The sequence below is a fragment of the Pseudopipra pipra genome, chromosome 5 (genome assembly GCF_036250125.1).
Source record: "Pseudopipra pipra isolate bDixPip1 chromosome 5, bDixPip1.hap1, whole genome shotgun sequence".
Lineage (NCBI taxonomy): Eukaryota > Metazoa > Chordata > Aves > Passeriformes > Pipridae > Pseudopipra > Pseudopipra pipra.
In genome coordinates this window covers 68231504-68250929 of record NC_087553.1, presented here as the reverse complement: position 1 = coordinate 68250929, position 19426 = coordinate 68231504, and positions in this window count along the sequence as shown.

Genomic DNA, 19426 nt, shown 5'->3' with positions numbered 1-19426 from the left:
GCATCAAGCCTTCTACCCTGGGTTTGTGTCAGGCTCAGTGTAAGAGGAGAGGGAGCAGATCCCCCTGCCTTTACCATCCTGACAGAATGCTACGTGACTGAAGTTAAGAAAAATAGGTAATTTTTGCTGTTTTTCTGCTTCGTCCTGGATCTTTTCGGTGACCCAGTTTCCAGCACAAACCCATAAAGCTGTTACAAAGCCAGAAAAGAGAACTGCAGAATGTGAACAGAAGTGTTTGCAGGGAGACTACCTTAGATATCTCTTTACGTGGCTTCACCCCTGAGGAGAATATGCCCATGGACACATGCTCCACACTGAGGAGGAGCCTGGACAGAGGCCTGCCAAATCCCAGGGAAGGGACTGTGCCAGAAGCTATCATGCAAAAAAAAAGTGAACACTGGTTCTTCCCTTTTAATAAGGAAATAGTCCATCAGGGATCTGTTCTGAGGTGATGTCCAGATGAATGGGTCCTAACATATAGGTGCTTAACATTTCCTGTGGATGCCTCACACTCAGGAAGAGACAGAGGCCAACTTAGGGAGACAAGGTTATCCTCCAACATCTTGAGAAATGTTTACATTTACCTCAGAAGGACCAGGGGGATCCATCTGATGCTTAAGTGTATCTGGAACTCAGATAGTAGGTTACAAATGCAACACTTCATAAATAACATCAATAACGCCAGTCCAGTCCTGCACGGCCAAGTTCTTCAGAAACATTTATCTTGCTGATTGCAATTCCACCTGAAGTCACAGAGAATCGATGGGTCTTGGTGCAAGATTATACCCAGTGCTAGGACACAGTTTTAGTGGTGATTTAAAGTGCCCATGTCCCTTGTCTTGGGCTCTCTCATCTGTTCAGAGCAAGGCTCAGACATGCCAGGTGCTCTATGGAGGGGAATTCTGTGCCCATGTGCCAATGCACTGATGTGGGGAGGTTGAGTATGAGCGAGAGAAATTGGTTTCTTGGAAAATCTATTGCAGGGTAGGACTTGAAACCCAAGCCACAACTCATTTGTTTTTTCCTATTACAGATGTGCAAAATCTGGTGAGAAAAATCTCCAGAAGCAATTAAGGCACGAAATTTGGCGATTTACAGGGCAGTGGCCAGGATAACACTGTCCATTTCTAAAAGTGACAGTGATATGTTTCTGTACCTCAAACAGGGCTGTATTTCCATGTGATTTAGCAGAAATATGTTTCATGTTCTAATCTGATTTCCTAGGCTAGATAAAGAGTGTCTAAATGAGCTGATAATACCTGGCAGCTGTCAAACGACTTTTTGCCATCTAGAGAGAAATGGAAGAATATATGTTCTGATCTCCTGCTACTTAAGTTAGAGGATGAAAGAAATGGAAGGGGTTTAAGTTGGAAATGAGATCATGCATTATGCCCCTCGGACACCATGTAATCTGGCTAATGGCATCATGGAGTTATTTAAATAACTTCATTAAAATGAACTTGTTTCAAATGAGCTAAATAAATCAGACTCATTTGTCAAAGACCTGGGATGAAATAATCAGGTTAATTTAAAGCTGCTCACTGGGGGGATGATTCCTGAATTTGTTCCACCAGTGAAACTGCCTTCGGTAGCTTTAGTCACCAGTGGGAGCCCTGATCCCAACGAGAAAATGAAGACTGGGCTTCCATATCTGCCTTTTCAGGAGCCCCTCTCTTGTGCTTGTAGCACAGTCTCCAGAATCCCAGGCCTGAAGGTGTGTGTTCCAGGGCATCTAAAGGATTGTTCAAGACCCACCAGATCTAAACCCTTTGCTGGTGGCTATGAGCTGTTCAGCCCCTTAGTCTGTGCTCTGCTGTTTGCTCTCTGCCTCAGAATGAATTGTGAAATGAATGTTAACTAATTGCTTTTGGTACCTATCCCTGTCTTGGTGGGAGGACTACATGATGCTGCAGGTCTTTTCCACACACTTAATTCAATGCTTTGCGCCTAAATTTTCCCTTTCTTCATTAAGCCCGTTGCTTTAGCAATTTCTGCAGAGGTCAGAAGGATAAATCCAGTTCTTCAGGCTACAGATGAACTTGCTCCTCCGTGGTAGGGATGAATAATTACCTGCTACACTGTAAGAGTCAATTGGGCTGTGCAGATTTAGACCAACTAAAGATGTGGTTTTGTAGGGAGTGAATGAGTAGGAAGACTGTCCCATCCAGATGTAGGCTGTGTGTCTGTTTGTCCTTTCCAGTTTACTACAAACCTCAGATTTTAGGTTATACTCCAATGTAAGAATAACTGCCCATGTGCCATCACCATGCATTGTACATCCCACCTTTACTATATGACCAGTTTTCTCTTTGCTGCATTTTGGATACTTTTCTTTTACATAGTAGAGGGAAAGGATGAGAATATGGATCTCATGGAAAATGAGTTCACAACCAGCATTTGCAGGCAGCCACATTTCAAACAAAGGAGTGAGAAATCGATTCTTTATGTTTATATCTTCCAAGATCAGAGTTGTGAGTACAGCAGATTGTGCTCTTGCACAACAAATCTGCCCTGAAGTGCCTGTAGCTGACAGCTATAGGCTGTCAAATTATCAAATGAGAAATTGGACTGTGAATTCAACTTTCATCGATAAAAAGACTTTCAGCTCTTTAATACATCTCGGTCCTGCCCTTTGGTTGTGTTCCAGCACAGGTAAAGGGACATACGAATGACTTCAGGCTGCAAGAGAAATTCTTCGTTCCCAGAGCACTGATTTATCCATCTTGATTGCTGATGGCAACCTCTGGGCTACTCTAGCCCTGAGGTGGAAGCAACTTTGGTATCTGTTCACCAAATACCAGTCTCATCCCCTCCTTCTGTCTCAATCAGCTGGTTGACATCCTGCCCGAGGACTGTCCTAATCCTAGTGACAGGACGTGAGGGAATGGTCTGAAGCTGTATCAGGGGGGGTTTAGGTTGGATATTAGAAAAAGGTTCTTCACCCAGAAGGTGGTTAGGCACTGGAACAGAGTACCCAGGGCAGTGGTCACAACACCAAGGCTGACAGAGCTCAAGAAGCATTTGGATGATCCTCTCAGGCACATGGTGTGAACTCTTGGGGATGGTTCTGTGCAGGGCCAAGAGTTGGTTTCGATAATCCTTGTGTGTCCCTTCCAACTCAGCATATTCTGTAATTCTGTGATTCTAATCACAGTTTATCTTCCAATTCCCAGCCTGGTCTGTACCTGCAGACAGATACACGGCTGTGCTTCCCTGTGGAGCACTCTGGGCCTATAGAGTTTGGGTTGTTGTTTTTAGCAATTTGGGAACTTGTGGTTACAATGAAAGCCATGCAGTCACCACTCACCTCTCAGTGGGATCAGCTCAGGAGCAAGTTCTGGGCAGAAGCTAAAATGCCTGTCCAATATCTTGGATACAGGGGAGTATGAGAAAGAGAGCCCCAGCTATGAGCTGGGATTCAGTTCACAACCAGCTCAAAAAGGGATTGAACTAAGAAATTCTAGACTTTTTATCAGGGTTGTAGCATGTGCTGAGATTATCTCTCCCCTCATGTCCGAGTTACAGCGTAGCTTTCTCCTCTGACAGCCATTAACAAACGTGTCAGCTCACCAAGGGCCAGCACAGCTGCAGCAGTTGTGCAAGTCACATCCATATCAAATAACAGCTGTCTGTGGGGGGCCAGAGGCTGTGCTGCTGCAATGTATGGGATGTGATGCTGAAGGATGAGCTAATCCCTTAGTAAATGTCAGTGTGCTGCCTACAGTGGGGATCAGATCATGTCCAAGCCGAAAACTTTGCTTCAAGCTTGAAAACGCTTTGTGTTGCTATGAATTTCCATTATGATAATTTTGATAGTGCAGGTTTCTCTGTATGGGACTGAAACATGTTATTTTCTCATTTTTATGAGAGGAAAGGAGTCATCCTCCTAGGGATTTGAAAGCATATGGTAGATATTGTGGGTTTATGCTTTTTTTTATTCATGCCACGTGGGTCATATCCTCCTGATTTATACTGCCGTAAATCTGATTTTATCCCACCTGGCTGACTTTTGTTAGAATCTGTCCAATATTCTTCAACAGATTTTCAGTCTAAACTGATGGAGTTAACCAGTAGGATCACTCTTACTAGTGAAGTGAGCAGGATTTATGTTCCTAGTATCAGACTCATTCTTTCAAGTCATTTGTAAAAGGTTTCTAACCATCTTGAGCCAATCAGAATTAAAATAAAGGACAAAATATTACACTCATCAACATATGACCACTTTCCTGCATTGTAGCAGTTGAGTGCTATACTGCAAACTGCATCCTGCTTCCTCATAAAATTTATTTTTTCATCTGATCAATCTTTTTTAAAATGAATTTGTTCTCAAATTAAATCAGCACAAATCTGTAGCTACAGTATGTGGTTGCTGGCAGGGCAACTTTCAGTGGAACTTAGTATCTAGAAGGAGCAGGAGGCAGGAGAAGAAGATGCTGGTGATGACAGAGGTCACTGGGTGACAAAAAGGATTTTGGAAGGGACACTTCAGATGAAGAATCTGTATTTACATCTCCTTCTCTCACTGAAGTCGAACACAACTTTTTCAAACATTGATAACAAGGCAAAGCAAATGCAAAGCATTGATAACAGGCAGCAAATGAGGCTTTGTATCCTAAATACCCCCAGCTTTAGCTATCACTGTGAAGAACAGTGAAAGGATACCTGGCCTGACTCTAACAGGTGATTCTGAATTGTCTGTGTAGGAAATTCTTTTTCATCTCTGCAGCTGATGAGGCATGTCATTGCTGATCAGAAAATTCTGTGTTCAGGGGAAAAAATAATCTCTCTGAACAGGTCTGACAAGAACAAGAAATTACAAAACCCCTTTGTTTTCCCCTTCAAGTAAAAAATATGCCAATTAAAATACTCTGTCATCAATCTACTTTGGAAAGAAAATCTAAAATCATCAACGTTAAGATCATAGTCTTGAGATCTGCTTCTTACATGTTCTTCCCTTTAAGACAATGTGAACATCCACATGAGCAGGAGGAATTAAAATTATCAGCCCTCAGGATTCCCAGTGTGTAAATACATAAATATATTCTTAATTTCAATCATGAATGGTTCTATGAATTTAGATCAGGAACATATATGCTGGTATCCCAAGCTATAGAATTTTTTAATCAGTATTTGGGTATTTAGGGCCTTTTTCAGACTGGCTGAAATCCAGGGAGTCATAGAAGTTCAAGAGCCTGAATGTGAGGTCGTTATACAAGTGTTGCAAATCCCTTTTAGCCTTTTTGCAAACTCCTTGCTGAGAAATATTGTCACCAATGGCAAATAGAAATATTTTACATATATAATATCAGAAATATTGTAAGCTATGCCAAACAGCCACATGGTTAGAAAGCCTATCAATTGCTAATTATTTTGGGAAAAAAATTAGTTCTGATGACATATATGAAAAAATCTTGATAAATACTCAAACTGAATGCATGGTTGAAACAATGTCAGTTGTAACATCAACCCTTTTGGGTGTTTTACAGCACCTCTGTCTTCTTGAAAAGACAGCTTTTAATAATTCACATATCCCTGTAGTGTGTATTAGTCACCATAGACAATTGTGAGGAGTAAATAGAAAAAAAAATAGAAAAAAAGCCCAAGTACACTGCCATTGGCAGTGAATATTGAAGTTATAAATTCAAGAAAACAACAAATAAATACAGTTGATATATATGCAGTGCTGAACTCAAGGATTTAATGTATTGAATGGGTTTTGGGTTTGGGGGTTTTGTGGGGGGGGTTTTTTTGTTTGTTTTGCTTTGTGGGTTTTTTTGGGTTGCTGTTTCTTTTTCCTCTCCCTTTTTTTTTTTGCTTTTCAGTACTGTGCCTTTAATCTTAGAGCTGTTTGCTGCCTGCAGCAGCAGCAGCTGAGAGTCAGACCAGTCCATCTCTCAGGTCTGCTGCAGGATGCTGCACACTGAGTCCTGGCTTTTTCCTCTGTCTTTCCCTTTTTAATGGAGGTTTGACCACAGAAACTCTTCTAATTGACCGTAGAGAGGCTCTAGCCTTTTATACCTTGCTCTTTCAGGCTGGTGGAATTGCCTTCACTCTGTTCCTTGGTAGCAGCAAGTCAGACTCCAGCATTAAAAAGTAGGTTTCAGGTGCAGATTTCCAGTGTGCTCCGAACTCATCTCTGCATATTTTCTAAATGTGGAGCTGTTAATGTCTGAAGCCAAGGCAGGGAGGCAGAAAAGGTCACTTGTAGAGATTATATCTACATCCAGCCTTCTCCCAGTTTTCATAGGATTCAGAAGAAGGGATTTGGATGTGGACCCTGTCAAAATTCAGTAGGATAAGATATTTTCCCTGAGTGCCGCTTGAAATTGTGTGAAGTCACTCTCGCTCTGTGACCTTCATAGAATCTGCCAGTCAAGTTCATTTCTTCTCTGCAGCTATTTTTTAACCTCTCAGCGTGTAATAGCACCATTATGTGCATGAAGAGCTGAGGGAGAGGTGAATACTGCAATGGAGAAGTGACAAAAGCCTGATGTATTTTCCCAGAAATTATTTCTAGGCAACTTCATTACATTGGTTAGTCACAAAAAATTGCAAAGAGAACTAAATTCTCAGCAAATTAACAAAATACCTTTTTTGTACTCTGCCAATAAGAAAAAGATGAGTCAAATTTATCAGAAAGAAAAAAAAACCTAAAAAAACCCATTTCACCAATAGCCCAGCAGCATATATGAGAGACAGACAGATCTCCTTAGAAATGTCTCTTTTTTTCTATTTGCTCATTGCAGGTAATCATTACCTTTTGATTTGAACAGCTCTGTCCAAATTTGTTTTGTTCTGCTTCTGTAAATAGGAAATGGAAAGAAGTGTGGTATTGTGGTGGGGCTGCACACAGAGCAGGCAGACAGGAGTTCTGTCTCCTCACTTTGCCTCTGTGTTGCTGCTGACCTTGCATGAAGTATTTGTGCCTTGTCCTGGTCGAAAATTTAAACTACTCAATGTTCAATTCACCCCTTTTCCAAAACTGAGGCTTTTCTCTAAAAAAAGTTGTCGATTAAACCAATATTGGTAACAACATTTGGATTTGATCACCAAAAAAAAAGATTTTAATATCTATTTTCAACAAGAAAAAAACATAACCACAAATCTTTAAAAAAAAAATAATTTTGTTTTCCTTACCCTAGGGAGGAAAAGTCTGAGCTGTCCTTTTAAAGTACGTAAACCTCTGGAGCATCAACTGCACACCACTGTTCTCATGGTGTGACATATCCCAGTTTGGGCTCCTATCCAGGTTTTCATGGTTTCATACCATGGTTTATAACACAGTTTAGTTATGCTCAAACATACAACACCAGTTTTAAATGACAGCCCAAGCACTGTCATATTCTAGCGTGTTTTAGCACCTCTTTCCTTCTCTCTCATCATTGTGAGCCTGGCAGGTTTTCAATTTTTGAGATAAAGAGCACATTATTTACAGTCTCAAAATACAATGAAGTTTGATTAATATTGATGCAATATCCTGAAACTATGTAATTAGTACATTTGTATTAATTTATTTTTTGAATTTGAAATTGCCTCTTTAATTTTGCCTTTTAACTTGGTCACTCAGTAGCCATTGCCAGTTTCAGATAATTTTCAGTGCTGAATGGTTACTGTGCAGGTGTTGTGTGACTATTCCATCATTTCCCCATCACAATTTGGGAGCCACAATCCTTGTTAGAGTGTGGGGAGCTGAAGAAGAGCTTTTTTTGCCTCCATCTGTCTTCGTCTCTGAGTTTCAATTGTCTCTGCCATTGTGTAGCAGAGACAGGGCAAAAATGGTAGACAGAGGATTCAGGCTTGGATCCTAACCCAGACCTCAACCTACCTCCTGCATACTCAAGGCACTGCAGCTCCATGGTGTGACTTAGTTTCTCCTATGAGTTCTTTTACACTTTCTTTAACACTTTCTTTAATCAGCTAAATAATCTTTAGATCAGCCAGAGATTTCTCTGCCTTGGAAACAGCCAGTTTCAAGATGGTTTGGACTCAGAGGTGCATTTCCCTAGCTCAAGTAAACATATTTAATACAAATTTCTTGGCTATTCTAATTTTTTTTTCCTCTACCTTTTTACAAATGAACTTGCTCCATGTGCAGAAAGTGAGAGGACAATAGACTCCAAAGGTCACGTGATGGAAAAAATATTTCCTGGCCATCTGTGTTCAGATTATTGCACTGTCAAACAAAGAAATAAATAATGGGATAAATTGTTCATAGTCTATTAGGACAATTATGGGATTTTTCTTATGATAAGCATGAAATCTGATTATTACTTACAGATATGGGAGGGCTAATGCTTCTCATAGGAGCTGAGAGTCTGGATCAGTATCCACATCCATGTGGCTCAACATCATGCCCCTGGTGCGTCTGTATACCTGCATCTGAAATCTCACACAAGCAGATGGGAAAGAAACCTGCTCCAGCAATGACCTCACCAAGAGCAACCTTCTCTGGGTTTTGACCTGCTATGAATTAATATCCTTAATATCTGTGTAAATGCCGAATCTCTTCCCTAAACATCAGTGCTTGGATACCAATGTGAGTTCTGTTTATTTCCAGGGGCTCTGCACGCAATAGTGATTAAGGATGAATTATTGTCTATTACTGCTGCAACTGCTTCTGCAGAGTCAAAGTGTCAAAGCCAAGACCAGAAACTCTTCATGTGACCCACCACCCAAAAAAAAAGGAATAGAAAGATGGTTTTGCTTTAAGCACTTTACGATGTGTTTCTCGGAGAAGAGATGGCAGGTGGGTGCAAATCAACAGACTGAGGAATACCATGAAACAGGGAGTTTGATCAGCAGGATCAGCAGCAATTTCAGTCTCCCAGGTGCCTTTTCATTGTCCATTTGTTTGGAGGCACCACTCCTGTACTTGCTGGGAACAGAGGGACTGCTGGGGTGGGGAGCAGTCGTCTGCATTACTCATAGAATAAAATGTTTTTTTTTTTTTTTTTGTGACCCATGCTTTCATTTTATTTGTTGTTTTGAACAAAACCACGTTGTTAAAAAGCAAGATTTGACATTTGATCTCACTTTATTAGCATCCACAGTTCCAGCCTGTTGTTTATGACCATTACCTGAAATTCATGTGTTGAGCCAGCTGCTGTTTGCTTTGGCTGTTGTTTGATCTTTTTCTGTTATAGCTTCAGTGGAGGTTTTATCGACTTCCTCTTTCCACAACACTCAGGGAGAGGGTCAGAGAGAAAGAATTTCTTGATTTTTCAAGTGGATGTAGGCAGTCAGCTCTACCTAACTCACTTCTTGTATAGCACAGACCTCCAAATTCCACATAGTAATTTCTTCATGGAGTGGGAAATTCTGTTGCAGCTGTAGCAGTCCTTTCAGAAGAATATCTGCCCAGGATTTAAATATCTGTGGTAATATACAACCCACACAACCCTACACATGTTTTTCCATGACTCACCTTTCCTGTCACCATTCTATGCTTTATCTTATTTTTAATGTGAAATTATTTAGCATCAGCTTCCAGCTGGATCTGATTCTCATTATGTCTTTTTGTGGGGGAAGGAACCACCTAGAATCCAAAATACCTTTCTTGTATGGGCTGTGAACAAGGCACCTGTGAACAAAGCATCTTTTAACCTTTGAATAAATTGAGGAGAAGGGGTATCTTTTCCCTCTTGCTGAAAGACGTGCTTTCCAGACTTATTTAGGTTAATTATATGTCTATTTTTTTTCAATTGCAAGTTGGATTGGGAGGCTTAGGTGCCTGCTTTTTGGTTCGACCATTTCATAGCCTCAGAAAATATCTGTCTATGGCTGAGCTGACAGTCTCACTCTATAAATATTCTGTGAAAAGGTACAAACCATTACACATACATATTTTATAGCCATGAAAAATCGGGGACACTCAGCACTACAGCTCCCATGCACTGAGTGAAATGGTGATCATCTTGATTAAGGGAAGAATCTTCCTGCTGAATCAGAATTAACTTGAAGAGCTGTGATTTATGGAGCTGCAGAAAGCCACTCCTTTTTATTATAATTCTGTTAATTGTACATGGGGAAATGAACCTCATCAGAAATATCCTTGCTAGAATGTAGTTGCACGTTTCTATTTTCTTCAATAAATCTAAAGAGACCTGCAGGATCTTTTTTTCCTCCGAGCAGCCCATAGTTTGACTTGGGATGTGTTAAGTCAATAGATTTGTCCAGTAAACAAATAGTTAACAGCAGAATAGTTCGATGTGCTGTCAGTGTAGGATTTCAGAAAAGTATTAAATAGTCAAGAAAAAAGAAATGGGAGATAAGGAGTTGCAAAGCCTCTTTTTAGTACTTTGTCTGTACCCTGCTAATTTCTGCCCTGAAAATCTTTCATGCGCAGCTGCCTCGGTTTCCTTTACCAGTCACAAGCAATCCTGACCTAACCCAGTCCTACCTGCTCGCTGAAGGACACTAATTTGTTTTCCATTTCCAGGGCACATCCAGGAATTTCTCTTGAAAATACTAAGTCTTTTAATGTGAATCTGGAGCACAGATGGTCATGGGCTCCTGAAAGCTGCCTTTGTGGTGGCATGTTGTCTTTCTTCAGCTTTCGAACTTCCCAGGCCAACAGTACCTCTCCATGTTGCTGGAAGTTAATTACATGATTCTCTCCTTCCCCTCCCTCTCCCTCTCCCTCTCCCTTTCCCTCTCCTCTGGCTGTTGTCTGGGTTGGACAGGCTGTGAGAGCAGCAGAGCTGGTTCAAAGGGACAGAGACAGAGTCAGTCCACAGCAGTGGAACAAATTTTTGTAAAAATTGGCTGGATTGTCACTCTATTGCCAGGAGACAAAATAGCTTAATTCCCTGGCAAACCCTGAAGTGAACCCTCACTTATAGTCCTGGAGTTTATATCCTATTTAGAGTATTAGTGATTTGGAAGGAAATAGAGGGAGAAAGGAGGGGGAGGGAAAGAAGGGGAAAGAAAACAGCAGGTTTGTGTTTGAACCTGATTTTTGAGTACAAGCCATCTGGATCCTGCAAGAGCCCTGACATACTTGAAAGTACAATACTTGATAAATGGAAGAAAACTCTCTCACTACCTGTGTTTTAAGTTTCATGGGTGTTTTAATGCCATTGGGATGTTTTATGATGTCAAAATACTAATAAAATCTCAGTATCTAGCCTTCGGAAAGTTGCTGACATGAAAATCCCTGTGATGCTTCAGCTCTGTAAAAGAAGTTTTGATATTTAAAAATCAGCCTGAAATAAAAGCACTTGTGCTTGTTTTACCATAGCATTGTTTTGATCTTTTACCGAGAAAGTTTCCAGTATAATAAATGCAATTAATTACACTTAAATAAGTGTATATAGGAATGAGATGGGAATAGGTGAGGTTCTTCAGGACAGTTGCACCAGAAGGTCACAGTCAGTGTTGTGGATCTCCACAAACTTTAACAGTATTGCAGCAGAGCCTCAAGGAAAATGTAGGTCACCTGTAGAGCCACTGAAGACCTCACCTGCACAGGGCAGAGCCACCCAAATCACATTGTCAATACTCTGATGAACAGAGATGGGCAGAATTGCATTTTGAACAGATGCTCCCTCTACACAAATTAGCTGTGATACCAAGGAGAAATTTCATGCCTGGTGTGCAGGCAATTGCAGCTATTCAAATCCTGGTGTTCACCTTTGTGCTTTATTCCCAGAGGAGAAAACAGCTTGGGCTTCATTTTGCCAAACGGGGCAGAGCTTGCACAGCTGAGAGTGCTGGAGTGACACATGGAAAGGCCAGAGATGACAGTTCAGCTCTGCCTTCCAAACTTCACTTGCATCAGTTTTTGTGGACACCTTAAAGAAGAGATAAAAAGAAATGAGGAATTCAAGAGGGACTTCCTCTCTAACCTTTCCTCATTCTCTCATCAAAGCTTTCACCTGTGTCTTTATTAGCAATACTCTCTGCATCCTTTGGGTTCCACTAATTGGCAATACTCCTCTGAATTCCTATAGGCAACTTCAACAAGTGCCTTGAAGATGTATGATCATTAAAATTAAAAAGAAACTGGTTATTTCTGTGCAAATTTTGCCAGAAATTTAGCATCCTACAAATTATAATTGCAAACTATCATCATGAATATTCACCTATTAAAAGAAAAAGGTGATGTGAATGATTTATTAGATTCTAGGCAGATTTGGAAGCAATTCTGCAGCCAGCACAAAGGAAAAGAGGGAGTTTGTCTTCATGAGGCTGCAGTCATTTACAGACTGAAATAACCTCAACATTTTCTATTTGTTCCCTGAGGCTTCTATAGGAAGGCATTCAGTGTTTCATGGAACCCAAATGTATATTTCACAGTAAATATGACATTCTTTAAAATTTCCTCATGATTACATCTGATCAGGTTATTTGTCTTGGCAAAGGTACAGGCATTTCCAATGCAGGCACCTCGGTTCTCTAATACGCACAGCTTGGATAATTTTTCCTGCACCAAGTATCTACAAAGTAGCTGCAAAGTGGGCAATACTGAGAGAGTGCCAAATGTGCAAATTAAACAGGAAAGACAGAAATAATTGGAATAAACCTAGTCTGGTCTGATCTGTTATATTTTGATGCATGAGTATTAGATGCTGTAGCAGCTGGAGAGTGTTTTTTGGCTTCTGCAGGCTTATGAGTATCACATTAGCAGCTCAGAATCATGGAATATCCTAAGTTGGAAGGGACCTATAAGGACTATTTAGTCCAACTCTTAGCGTTGCACAGGACCATCCTCAAGAGTCACACCATCTGCCTGAGAGTATTGTCCAAGTGCCAGGCCTGGTGCTGTGACCACTTCTCTGGGGAGCCTGTTCCAGTGCCCAACCATCCTCTGAGTGAAGAACCTTTCCTAATACCGAACCTAAACCTCCTCTTCAGGCCATTCCCTCACTTCAGGCCATTCCCTCACATCCTGTCACTGGTCACCACAGAGGAGACATCAGTGCCTGACCCTCTGCTTCCCTCGTGAGGAAGTTGTAGACCACAGTGAAATCTCTCTTCAGTCCCCTCTTCACCAGGCTGAACAAGCCAAGAGACCTCAGCCCCTATGGCTGAAGATCATAGAATCATAGAATCAACTGGGTTGGAAAAGATCTCAGAGACCATCAAGTCCAACCCTTAATCCAACACTGCCATGGTTACTAGACCATGGCACTAAGTGCCACATCCAGTCTCATCTTAAAAACCTCCAGGGACGGTGAATCCACCACCTCCCTGGGCAGCTCATTCCAATGTCTCATGACTCTCTCTGTAAAATATTTCTTCCTTATATCCAACCTAAACCTTCTCTGGCACAGCTGAAGACTGTGCCCTCTTGTCCTACTGCTGGTTCCAGAGAGAAGAGACCAACCCCCACCTGGCTACAACCTCCTTTCAGGTACTTATAGAGAGTGATTAGGTCTCCCTTGAGCCTCCTCATCTCCAGGATAAACAACCCCAGCTCCCTCAGTCTCTCCTCATAGGACTTGTGCTCAAGTCAAAGATACCTGTATTTGTGGTGGAAAATGGTACTGGAGGTGAAATTTGAAGGAGCTGGATATCTCATTTCCATTGTAATCTAAAGAGTACCTATTCCATCCTCATCATCCACATCATGCATAGGTGAAAGGGCAGGATTGCTTATATCTTTGGAGAATTAAAATGTACTCATATCCACATGCTTTTAAAATAATATGGCCTGAATAATCTAAAAGTCATCTGATTTCAATTATTGCTTAATATAGGTTAACAAATCCTAGGAAAAACCATGTGGCATATGCTTTTCACTGTACCTCATCTAGAAAATGAATTTAATTTAGCTTTTCCTTAACTGGTTAGAGGGAATAAATTATATTAACTACTTTTTTTCCTTTAAAAAGTTTATTTGTCCCAGAGTAGGGCACAAATGTGTGATTTTAACCTCTAATTTTCTGGACAACTACAGCAAAAATATATAAAATCCAAATATTAATGTTTTGAGAATGTGGGATTTCAGTAATTTGAATATGTTTTGTGAAGTATTTTTGAATTTCAGATAATGAAGAATGATAAAACCAGAATTCATATTGTTTACTGAAAAAAATTTTTTTTTCAATAATAATAGAGACAAATGAATGGTTTCTACCAAAATTAAAAGGGACGTTGCCAGCTTCCATGTTACACTACAGTTTTGAATATTTTTATATATATAGGGAAACACATGAACACATACAAATCTTGCATTTATTAATAAGTATTTTAAGGGCATATATGTGTCTTGTCAGTAGATTTGAGAACAACAAAGTTACAAGAGATGTGTGCCATGACTTGCTCTGGAATACTTTTTGGTATTTTGCAGTCTTGTTAGCTTTTTTTTTTTTTTTTTTTTTTTTTCCTTTTTTCTTTTTTCTCTTTTTTCTTTTTTTCTTTTTTCTTTTTTTTTCTTTTTTTTTCTTTTTTCTTTTTTTCTTTTTTTTTTTCTTTTTTTCTTTTTTTTTGCTCTCTTTATTTTGGGTTACAAGTAATGGATTTTGTCACTGTTGTGTTTCTCATTTCCTTATAAAACCTAGAGAACAGCAGACCCGCAGTCAAATACTTCCATATTAACAGGAAAATCTGTAGAAACCAACATTTCGAAATGCAGCAGATCCCCTACGCTCTCAGTTTCTGGTGCTCTCTCCTGGATCCCTCCCCATCCCTGCCCAGGTAAGAACAGCCATTGACCAATCTCATCTACCCAACCCAGCCCGTGATGCACAAAGGAAAGCTCTCTGTGACCTCTGTGACCACCAGAGATGACTATGAAGAACTGACCATGGAATATTTAAAGAAAAGAAAATCTGTGCTTTTCCTATAGAAACACTATTCCTCCCTGCCAGAGTGCACAGAGATACCATGGATGCCCCAGCCCTGACAATGTTCAAACCTAGTTTTCATGGGGCTTTGAGCAACCTGGTCTAGGGAAAGGTATCCCTGCCCGTGAGAGAGAGGTCCCTTCCAACCCAAACCATTCTATTACTCTATGATTCTATATGGCAGCCCAAGGGCAACACCTTATCTGGTGATGCTCGAGGGGGAGTCCCTCACGCAAAACAAGTTCCTGCTGGGTCTTCGCCTACGGATGATGTCTTCTTAATATGGTTCTTCTTCCCTGCTTTTGCCACAAAACAGTGTCAGTCCTGCCAGTGTGACCTTACCTTGTCTGCTTGTTGCAGCTGTCTCAGCCCATTGTTCTCTGAAGCTGCTTCACTCCTCATTCAGCTCCTTCATGGGGGCCTGCCTCACCTTCCCGCCTCTGGCTGAGTCCAGTTTCAGCTTTCTGAGTTAATCCTGAGTTTAGTGTCCTGACCTAGCCTAGAGAAGTACCAGGTTTTGTTCCATTTCCAGGCTACGTCCCACCATGGTTGAAGAAAACCCTGCAAGGTCATGTGGTGCCTCTGCAGTCAGGCACAGACCCTTATTTTAATATGCATGAAATTGTATTTGTGGTTCCTAATCTTTTTTTTGAGGGTAGGAGAGTAATCTTTCTGCCATTTTAAATTTCTACTCAATCTTCCTTTTATGGGGTATTCACTTTGCAATCTTACTATGCTGGGATAATAAAGTCCCATTTACATATATAGAAAAAGACTCTTAAATGCTCTGTAATTAGATGATTCAGAGTAAGAGCCATTTCATTCGGTCTGACACAAATCTGCTGTTTATAACTGTGTACAGTCTGAGTACATGTCAGGGTTTTCTTCTGTGCTTGTAACAAACTCATGAAATTTGTGGGGAAGTCTGTTTTTATTGTTCTCAGAGAATGAAATACTGTTTCTTTCTTTCTTGTTCGCCATGAGAAAGACCTGAGAAGTAATTTTGGAGCTGACGACTTTTTGTGAGGCTGATCTGGAATACTAACGCAAAACTCTTAAAGTCACATTAAACATCTGATCAAAGTGTTTTGTGTTCCATTATCGTGAATTTCTTAAATAGAAGCATATGGTATCTTACTGTGTGAAAGCACTGAGATTTCCTTCCTTTCAGTTTTATCCAGGGGGAATATTATTCATATGAAATCTTATGCAATTCTTAAAATCAAAAAAGATCAGGTATAAAAGGCATGATTCACGGAACTCTTCCTAATGAGGCAACTTGTCCATCTCTATGTTGTTCTTTATTGAGCTTTCCAAAATAGAACTTGGAAGCCTCGGATTCCCTGTGACTAAAACATAAGCACGTAAACAGGTTTTGTGTAGTTTAAATCTTTTTGTTCATTAATGCTCCCCTGGCCATAAAATTTGAGCAGGAAACGATGACTGTCCTTAGACATCACTGTTGACAAGAATTAGCTAGGAAGCAAATCCCAGTTAACAGAGTCACACTGAAGTCCTTTCTCTTATAATTTTAGTAATAACCTGAAGTAACATATAATATGAAATCTTCCCTGAAAATGGTGGTGAGGCTCCACCCTAATATAAAGCTCTGTCCATGTAATCACCTGGCTGTGAAGGGACCTCAGGTCAATGTTTCTGTATTTTCCTCCTTAAAAAACTGTCATTTATCAAACAGACACAGGTGGGACACCGCTCCCTCCTCTCCATCAGCTTTGCTTCTGTTTTATGTATTTATTCCTTGCCCCAGAATTGCAACTCATTTACTTTGTAAATCTGCAGGTTTGCCTCTACTTTGTTTGATGAAGAAATGTTGTTATTAGGCTCCAAGGTTACAGTGAAGACTAGGAGAGCAGTTTATTCTATTTTCTTCTCTCTGAAGCAATCCAGGGCAGTTCTGCATTACAGCAGATCTGAGAGGTGATTCTCCTAATGACATGACTAAAAGCAGATCTTCTTTGGGTGACAAAAGTATATTTTCAGGAGATGATTTTATGAATTAAGCAGGCAGAACTAGTTCTGTAAGCCAGAATTTGTCCTGTCTGGTCTAAATCAAAAGGAAAACTGATTATATATGTATTTCTTAGCTGTATGGAATAATAAGGACTTCAGGAGTGTCAGACTATTACCGTGACTGATGTAAAGTGAATCCTGGCTCTCGGCACTATGAATTTTGCACAGAGGTTAAGAAGGATAATGATCTTCATAAAAGCAGCTCCCAGAATTTCTGCACGAGGCTGGGAGTTTCAGTACCTAGAATGTGGATGAGGTGTCCACTGCCCTGGAGATTGCTTCCAGACCTGTGTTTCTAAGATTAGTGAGGGCTCTGCTTTTGGTTATCCTGCATAATAGTATCATTTCAATAAGGCATGTTAGTTTCATATAAAGTGCACATGACAGGTTTGCATTTCTGCTCAAAAAAAACAAACCCGTTTTCCTGGCCAAATATCAAAGCACTGTTAAAACTTGTAAAGCATTTCAAATTCAGTTTCATTGTGGAGAAAGCGGCAGGTTTTTACAGTTTTGGAAGATGAGGAATTCCAAACAGGGCAGTTCCGCTTCACCAGCGTTACTCTGTTGTGACTTGTGGACCCTGCCTTGGAGTAATATCTTCGTGTTTGGATGCAATCACGGTGAAAACAGTGAAAACAACAGTCTTGATATGGGGGCAAATAATTTCAATACCTTGTAGGAGCTTTGTAGGGTCACATTTTATCTTCATTGGAACAGTGGAAATATTCTTAACCATATCAGTGATTTTTAATTATCCTCTGAAATCAGAACTAGTTTGTGATGCCCCTGAGCAAAGGTGTATCTACAGCACAGACCCTTGCATTTCCACAAGCTGCCTAGGACTATCCTAGCCAGTGGAAAGAAATAGGTGTCCGTCTGGCGTCATTCATCCTATTTTAGTGCAGATGTCTGAAATAAGCCATGGGAATCCAAATGCACAACAGATGGCTCTGAAATGTTTGATACTCTGACTGCTCCACCCTAAAAATCAGAAAGCTTTAGGCTATTTTTAGCGGATCAGTGTAGCGGGAAAATCCTTCAAAAATTCAATACATAACAATCATCCCACCATCTTTTTCAATCAAAACTGCAGTTGTACAAATCACACTTATTCTTAACTCACTGACTAAGCATGTGTTATAAACTCAGTGCTACAATTGTGTGGAGACACCATGATCTCCCCCCCCACAGCCTTAGTGGATATCACAGCAGCTTTGGTTGACCCTTGCTAGTGAGAGCCCCTTTTCCATAGACTCAGCTGCCAGCTTTGCATCAGCTCTGTAGTTACCAGCTTTGGGAATTCCTCACACCGCTTTGGGATGTTTGGCACTGACTTTGTTTTAATATTGCTCTTCCTTGCCTGTCACTCAGCCAAGAATTTTTTAAATCTCTGAAATGAGCAACGAAGCTTTAGAGCAAGAGTAATATGAGTATCACTTAATCAAATGCAAAATATGAAATCAGTCATTAGATTTAGAGTGACGTATAAAAAGATAAATGATAATATACCTTATAGTTTCCTTTGTGCTGGCAATGGGATGTCTGAAAACTATGTGGTGAATATATTACAGATGGAGAAGACCCTGGTCAGCTGGCCTGAGCCAGGCTTACAATCCATCAGCACAAAACCCCAATCATGTTGGGTGACAAAAAGTGGAATCAGACTTCAAGACATCTGTGCTACTTTTAAACCTTCATGATTTGGAGGATTTTTGACCCCATGTACTTCCACTTCCTCCAGATGACTTGCTTTTAGTTGATACTTTGTTCATGAAATCCCATTTTCCTGTGTTTGCTGGAGACACACAAAAGGGTACACACTGAATGTAGCTTTTATGGAAACTGGATCTTCACGTAGGTGCCTGTGTAAAGAGGACAACTGCAACTGGAGCAGGATGAAGCACAAGTGCCCACAAAACATCTAAATTTTACCTCACTATCAGGGACACAGGCATGTGGTTGGTTCTCCTTTCCTTCCAAATGATGAATGCTTTCCTATGATTTCCTGGGCAGAGAAAAGGGAAAGTGCTTGGCAGTATAAGCCACCTGCATTGACTAGACAGGGAAGTGGTGCACTTGGAAAGAAATTATAGCTTACTCATTTGCTATTTCTGACATTGGACTTCTTTGTGGTTTGGCTTCATGAGTTTTCCTCTTCTGTGTTTGTTTTGTGTTCAGCAGATTAAAGACCTGTTTACCATTGGCCTCGGGCACTGATGGATTACCAATAGGGCAGCAGCCTGCACATTCAGCCAGGCAGAGCATTGCCTGTGTTCACGAGTGCCCAGTGACGTCTGTCTCTGTTCAGCTGGTAATGACACAGCAAGGAGAGGGCTGAGTCACCTCTGTTATCCCTGCTGCTTACAGCATCTTTGCCTGTCGGGTCAACTGGAACATTTAGGGATCAGCTGAGTGACCTCTGTTTGGCTACGTCAGTCACCGGCGATGTATATAGGTATATGTTAGATATTAGATGTACACATGGTAATTAAATATGAATATAAAATAAATATATCTATCTTTATTGAACACTGAAGTTTAGCACAGTTATGCTGGGAAATAAGAATATTCAGTCTGCAGGATTTGTCTCTGCATGTGGGAAAGTG